The sequence below is a fragment of the Euphorbia lathyris genome, chromosome 6 (assembly GCF_963576675.1).
Source record: "Euphorbia lathyris chromosome 6, ddEupLath1.1, whole genome shotgun sequence".
NCBI lineage: Eukaryota > Viridiplantae > Streptophyta > Magnoliopsida > Malpighiales > Euphorbiaceae > Euphorbia > Euphorbia lathyris.
In genome coordinates, this window is record NC_088915.1 from 79,840,991 (window position 1) to 79,849,219 (window position 8,229).

The 8,229-nt window shown below is 35.9% G+C and overlaps 1 non-coding gene across 1 annotated transcript; it reads left to right on the forward strand.

Moving 5' to 3' along the window:
- The first annotated feature begins 7,768 nt into the window (after positions 1–7,768).
- Positions 7,769–7,875, forward strand: LOC136234399 (small nucleolar RNA R71). The gene has a single exon (XR_010691283.1). It is a non-coding gene; the product is annotated as a small nucleolar RNA R71 (small nucleolar RNA).
- The last annotated feature ends 354 nt before the right edge of the window (positions 7,876–8,229 follow it).

The window sequence follows — 8,229 nt, forward strand, 5'->3', positions numbered from 1 at the left end:
GAAAATGTACCAAACATATGAAAATTAAAATTGTACGAAATTATAACAAGATAAAAATAAATAAAATGAAAGAAAACAACCTATGCTTGAGGCGGGGAATCCGGAGGTGTAGGTGAAATCTCCACATTGCGGCGTCAGAAAAAGGAAAGCATCCGATGCCGAGTCGATCTATGCTCACGCCTCAAAAGATTGAGGTTGTCATTCATCACCATATTATTTTCTACCAAATCATCAATTCTTAAGTTCATTTGACGATTGTTGGAATTGATTTGGTTCAAAATCCTCCGCAAATCCACCGGATCATCCGCTTGAGGTGCTTGGGGTTGTGGTTGAGCTTGGGGTTCATTGTCCTCTCCTACCGCCTCTCCGCCGCCTTCGGTACCTGCAAATTGAGAACTTGAAGCGCCACCACCCATAGTGCCACGAAGGTGGGCAATACGGGAGGCATACGAAATAAAGACGGGGGAACCTTGTGGAAGCAATAAATGAGCTCGCTCAAGAGCTGAGATATCCAAAAGTGGAACATACCCACGGTAGGTGGACATGTCAAAATCAGCCAATTCACCCCGAGCTCCCAACATAATAGCGGTGATAAAATTACAAAGAGGGATCTGAATGGTAGTAGCCCTCGAAGCTCGGAACAAATTATCGAACATCATGCCAATGCTATCAATCCTCAAACCTTTAAACAAGCTATCCAAAACATACAAATCCCGAACCTGGACCTTTGAACTCTCAACACGCCCAAACAAGGAGAAACTCAAAAATTTGTGAAAGAAAAACACACAATTGTCCTTAATCAACTTGCTTGAAGTGTTCTTGGAATTAAAATAGTCTTGGTCCGAAAGAGTTTGCCAAACCGCATCATTAGCAAAGCCGTGGCCGCAACACGCGATTTTCGGAGAATTTTCCTCCTGAAATTCGTCCATGTTTGCTGATCATACCGAGAATTATTAATTCTCAGTAGAGAATTGGTCAAAATGGCCTATTTGGGTGCCTATTGACATGGTTTGTGCAATTTTATTGATGATATGGTTCCTGAACTTAATATAAAGTGTCACTGCACTTAAAAACTAAAATAAATGACATTAATTGCAAGGAAAACCAAAGGTTTAACCTTAATAAATTGAATTAAAGTGTAATAAATTGGTTTATGAATAATGAATGAAACTTAAATGTCATTGATGCATATAAGTTAAGAGAATCATATTAAGTGCATAATAAGTGCATATAAATATATATTAATTATAGGAATTTAGTCAATTGAATGAATTAATGTTGTAAACTCAATGAATGAAGTTTGTGAAAATTGGATTAAGTGTGAATATATGTGTTAATTAAGAAAACCATGATTTGTTCAATATTATAGATTTTATATAGATTTAACCATGATTATATAAGAAATGTAATCAAACATATATCTAACCTTTGTAAAATTAATAAATGAACTAAAATAAAATAGAACTTTATTGAATAAAAATTATAAAAACAAAGAATGAAACCAAATAATACAAAAACACACAAAATATGCACAAAAAGAAAAATTATAAGCCTAAACTATTCTATATACTCATCCCTATCAAGTGGGATATTTCTGGCCTTAATACGATCAATTTGAAACTGCACGAAAGTTTCACGTTCCGGTGCAGACAGAAAGTCAGGCCCTACTCGAAAGACACGTTTTACAAGTCCTTCGTGCTCGAGAAACTCATAGTCAATTGTCGGGAAGAATTCATCATCACTCCAGGGAACATCAATGGTACCCTTTGTACCGAGAATTATTCCACAGATTATATTGTTGAACCCAATCTTCTTATCCTTGGATCGAGAAGCGGCGACAAGACCCTCCATCAGAATCTTTGAAGAATCTACTGCATTTCCCTGGAATATATCTCCAAGGACATAAAGATCTGTGTCACGGACCACACTACTGAATGTGCGACCGAATAAACTATGACACAGGAATTTGTGCAGATACAGTATGGAGTTGGAGCGAAAAGAGTGATTATAGGCGAGTTTTGAATTGAATCGCCAGAATCCAGTGAGCATTCTCCAAATGTCCGAGGATGTCATGTCTCGTCCAGGATGACGTTTGATTGTATCCTTCGGGGGAAAACCAAACCAAGCATGCAACTCGGGATAACCGAAAGTAAAGATTTCGCCTTCTCGACGAAAACTGAGACGTACTTGTCGTTTATTAGTGAAACGCACGGTACAGAATAATTCGAGTATCCAGTCGCCTATTATTGGAAATCGCATTTGGGTGAATTTTGTCCACCCTAGGCGTTCCATATAGCGGCTCATGTCATCAGTAATGCCTAATTGGCTGTTAAGAAATTCATCCCTATACAACATTCCAGTGAAGAATTTGTAACGGTGATTCCAATAACGCCTACCTTCATCATGATTGAAGATAGGAAAAGGCGCCCCATATCGCTTGGATAAGTCTGGGCGTTTGTTGCTTGAGGCAGCATTGTGCCTTGAAGGTTTGTATTTGGTAGGCATGGTGTTGGTTTGAAGGAAAACAAAGTTTCTGTTACTAAAATAAACAATGGTGTTTTGAAGAAATCAGAGTTCTGATAAAGATGAAAAGAATTGTAACAGAACTTGAATCCTCTAGGACTAATTTATAAGAGTTTTAGATGAAAAGAGGTGTTGTTTTAATCATGAAAATGTATAAAATGACACCTTTCGGGAATGAAGAAACTTAAGGTTTCAGTTGTCAAGAGGTTTGTTGAAAGGTTTAGGTTGATTCAGACCTGAGTGTGCAGGAACTTCGCGTGTCACGACCGAGAATAGCAAAGCCGTGGTCGCGACACGCTGATTTCCTTACGGAAATCAGGCGTCGTAAGCCATATCCTGATTCACGGTAGAGAATTTATAATTCTCAGTTCAGAGAAAATCTAACCTATTTGGACAAATCTGAAAAATAGAATTCTCGGCAGAGAATTGCCTAAAACTTCAATTTCACTCTAATTTCCTAAAATTAATTCTAAAAGCACGAAATAAACATATTTTGTGCATATAAATCATAACATAAAGGCATCTAATCACAAAAATTTGCATTTGAAAAATAAAATAAAATAAAATGAACAAAAATATAAAAAGAAATAAAACAAAATAAACTGTGATCGAAAAACTGAGTGATTTATACGTCAGAAAATATTGTTACGAACAAAATTTCTAGTTGTGAAATATTTTCGTAATAGATTTTACATCGATTACCATTAACTTTGAAACGAATTCCGTTTGGACCTTCCAGTTCTAAAGAACCATAATCGAATGTTTTGACGACTAAATATGGTCCTATCCATCTGGACTTAAGTTTTCCTGGAAATAAACGAAGTCGTGAATTAAATAACAGCATTTTATCCCCAACATTAAAGTGTTTGACTTTAATTTTGGCATCGTGCCATTTTTTCACTTTTTCTTTATAAATTTTAGCATTTTCGTAAGATAGATGGCGTAACTCATCTAACTCATTTAAATCGAGCAAACGTTTCTTACCTGCTTGTCATAAATCAAAGTTAAGTTCCCTAATAGCCCAATAGGCTTTATGTTCTAATTCGACAGGTAAATGACATGCCTTTCCATACACTAAGCGATATGGGGTCATTCCTATTGGTGTTTTAAATGCAGTACGGTATGCCCATAATGCATTATTTAGTTTACAAGACCAATCTTTTCTTGAGGATGAAACTGTTTTCTCTAGAATCCATTTGAGTTCTCTATTTGATATCTCCGCCTGACCATTTGACTAAGGATGGTATGGCGTACTCCATATTTTTTCATAAGCGTTTCAAAACTTCGGTTTATAAAATGAGCACCACCATCACTAACGATGACTTTTGGACAACCAAATCTACAAAATATATCGTCAAGAAAATTAACGACAAATTTAGAATCGCTCGTCGGGGTTGCAATTGCTTCAACCCACTTTGAAACATAATCAACGGCAACTAATATGTAAGTTTTACCAAAAGAAGGAGGAAAAGGTCCCATGAAATCTATTCCCCACATATCGAAGATTTCAACTTCTAATATGGTTGTGAGGGGCATCTCATCTTTCTTCCCTAGATTTCCTGTTCTTTGGCACTTATCATAATGAGTAATAAACGAACGGACGTCTTTAAACATCGTAGGCCAAAAGAAACTACATTCAAATATTCTAGCTGCTGTTTTGGTAGCTCCATTATGTCCTCCATAAGAGCTAGAATGGCATTCCGACATTATGGATTCAAATTCATTTTCACCAACGCATCTCCTAATTATCCCGTCACCACAAGTTTTGAACAAAAAAGGATCTTCCCAAAAATACTGTTTAATGTCGAAGAAAAATTTCTTCTTTTGTTGGAAATTTAATCCTTCTGGAACAATATTGGTTGCAAGATAATTAGCAATATCTGCATACCAGGGTGACATGACGCTTTTCATTTGATAGAGATGTTCATCAGGGAAATCATCTCGTATACCGTTAGTTTCACCTATGGGACCGTTCTCATCTTCAAGTCTCGATAGATGATCGGCGACAAGGTTTTCTACTCCCTTTTTGTCTTTTATTTCTATATGCAATTCTTGTAACAATAAAACCCATCTAATTAGACGTGGTTTTGCATCCTTTTTAGCAAATAAATATCTTAATGCTGCATGATCAATGTAAATAATAACTTTCGAACCTAACAAGTATGACCTAAACTTATCACATGCAAAAACTACAGCTAACATTTCTTTCTCAGTTGTGGTGTAGTTTAATTGTGCACCGGAAAGTGTGTGACTTGCATAATAAATGACATGAAGTTTCTTACCCTTCCTTTGTCCTAAAACACATGTGACAGCTAAATCACTTGCATCACACATAATTTCAAATGGTAAATCCCAATCGGGTTTAGCAATAACAGGTGCACTGACTAAAGCTGTTTTTAATGTTTCGAAAGCTTTAACGCAATCTTCATTAAAATCAAAGGTAGAATCTTTCATGAGTAGATTAGTGAGTGGTTTGGAAATTACAGAAAAATTCTTGATAAATCTTCTGTAAAAACCGGCATGTCCTAAAAATGATCTTACTCCCTTAACAGTAGTTGGAGGGGGTAGTTTCTCTATTACAGAGGTTTTTGCTCTATCTACTTCTAATCCTTTTTCAGATATTTTGTGACCTAAAACAATTCCTTCGTCAACCATGAAATGACATTTTTCCCAGTTTAATACCAAATTTGTTTCTTCACACCTAGACAAAACTTTATCCATGTTTTCTAGGCACGAATCAAAAGAATCTCCATAAACTGAAAAATCGTCCATAAAAACTTCCATGATATCTTCAATGAAATCATTAAAAATTGCAGTCATACAACGTTGAAATGTTGCAGGTGCGTTACATAGACCAAAGGGCATTCTCCTGTATGCAAATGTTCCGTAAGGACATGTGAAGGTTGTTTTATCTTGGTCATCCGGGTAAATGTATATTTGAAAGAATCCGGAGTAACCATCTAAAAAACAGTAGAAAGCGTGACCAGCTATCCTTTCGATCATTTGATCAATGAAAGGAAGAGGAAAATGATCTTTCCTAGTTGCTTTATTTAAATTTCTATAATCTATACAAACCCTTCAACCAGTGGTGGTTCATGTAGGTATTAATTCACCTTCTTCATTCCTTACAACAGTTATGCCTCCCTTTTTAGGTACACAATGGATTGGACTAACCCATTCACTATCCGAGATAGGGTAGATGATTCCATTGTCCAGAAGTTTAGTAATCTCATTTTTTACTACTTCTTTCATATTCGGATTTAGGCGTCTTTGCCTATCCGCTTTAGGTGGCTTATCTTCTTCTAAGTGAATTCTATGCATTACGATGCTCGGATTAATACCTTTTAAGTCTGAAATTTGCCAACCCATACTTCCTATCCTATTTCTAACAACTTCTTTCAATTTCTCTTCTTGGACTTGTGTTAATTTGTTAGAGATAATAATAGGTAGAGAATCGGCTTCGCCTAAGAAAGCGTACATCAAATGACTTGGTAATTCTTTAAGTTCTAATTTAGGTGGAACTATAGTTGAAGGCGGAACTGGTCCATCTCTCGAATCAAAGGTTCTGGGTCCTTATCTTCTAGTTCCTCACTCATTATAGGTTCTATTATTTCTTGTTTTTGAACAATGTCATTTACACATTCTTGAATTAAATCAAGTTTCATACAAGCGAAATCCTCCATAGGATATTTCATCGCTTGATTCATATCAAACTCAATCTTATCATCGCCTATTCTTAAAACTACTTTCCCTTCCGACACATCAACTAGAGCACGTCCCGTGTTCATGAATGGTCTACCAAAGATTAACGGACAATTTACGTCATAAGCAAAATCTAAAATAACGAAATCGGTAGGAAAAATAAATTTGTCAACTTTAACTAAAACATCTTCAATTATACTGTATGGTCTTTTAGTGGTTTGATCCGCTAATTGCAAAACCATATTGGTACGTTTGATGTCTTCTTCTAAGCCTAACTTATTAAAAATAGATAATGGCATCAAGTTAATGCTTGCTCCTAAATCACAGAGACAACTGGGAAATTCAATATCTCCCAATTTACATGGAATGGTAAAACATTCGGGATCCTTGAGTTTTGTGGGCAAATTACTTGACACAATCGAACTGCAATCTTCAGTTAGCGAAATGGATGAAATTCCTTCCCAACTGATTTTCTTAGAAATTAAATCTTTGAGGAATTTACCATAATTGGGAATTTGTGTATCGCATCCATAAACGTTAAATTAATATGCAAATTCTTAAGTTTGTCTAAAAATGTTAAAAGTTGTTTGTCATAGTCCTTATTGCGGACTTTGTGTGGAAAAGGTGGTTTGGGTACAAAAGTTTTGTACTAGAGTCAATTTGTGCATCTTTTTGTTTTAATGTATCTTCTTTGGGCTTCGGTAAATCAGTTCCAGGTAAGGTCGAATTTTCGGACATTTCCGGGCCTAAGTAATTTTTTCCTGAACAAAGAGTGATAGCCTTAACATGCTCTTTCGGATTTTCTTCCGTATGGCTTGGAAGACTTCCCTCTTTGCGGGATGGAATTGATTTAGCGAGTTGTCCAATTTGAATCTCCAAATTATGGATGCTAGATGATTGGTTTTTAATAAGCTGATCGAATTTATTCTCGATCCGTTTAAAACCATCATCGTGATTACTTATTTTTCCGCTCATAGCATCAATAATTTTTTCGATTTTAGAAGATAAAGTGATAATCGTATCTCTGGATTGATTTTGATAATTAGTAGTACGATTTTGATTAGCATTAGCATTATTATTATCTCTCTAGTTAAAGTTAGGATGATTTCTCCATCCAGGATTATATGTATTGGAATAAGGGTTATTATTTTGGTTTTGCCCTTGGACAAAATTTACCTGTTCAATTTCACTCATACCTTCGTAATCCACATCTTTTTGGATTGGCTTACCATTAGAATCACACGGTGCCATAAACCTATCAATTTTGTGCGATAAGGCAGAAAATTGGGCTTGCAACATCGCTACTGGATCAAGATTCACTATACCTTTAACTGATGATGTTGTTGAGGATGATGGTTTCGCTAATGGTACGTGTCCACGTTCCGTGGGCCACATACAGCTGTTGATTGCCATTTCCTCCAAAAGTTCTCTTGCTTGGGTAGATGTTTTCTTCATAAATAACCCTCCAGACATAGCGTCCAATGAACCTCTAGTTGTAGGATTTAGTCCATTATAAAATGTTCGCATTAAAAGTTCAGCGGGCAATTGGTGGTGTGGGCATAAACGTTGAAGTTCTTTAAAACGTTCCCAAGACTCATAAAGAGTTTCATTATCATTTTGAGAAAAAGATGTTAACTCTTTAATGACTCTTGCGGTTTTTGCTAAAGGAAAATTTTTTGATAAAAATGCTTGGGCTAATTGCTCCCAAGTCTCAATTGATGCGGCTGGCATAGAAGTTAACCATTCTTTGGCTCGATCCTTCAAAGTAAAAGGAAAAAGGCGAAGTTTTATTGCTTCTGCAGTTACATCAGTAATTTTAAAAGTGTCACAAATTTCTAAGAAATTTGTCATATGGGTATTAGGATTTTCGTTAGGTAACCCGTAAAACATTACATTATTTTGCAACATATTAAGCAACACAGGCTTAATTTCAAAATGATGTGCATTAATTTGAGGTCTAACTATACTGTTTGTTACACCGGCCACTCCTGGCCTAGCGTAATC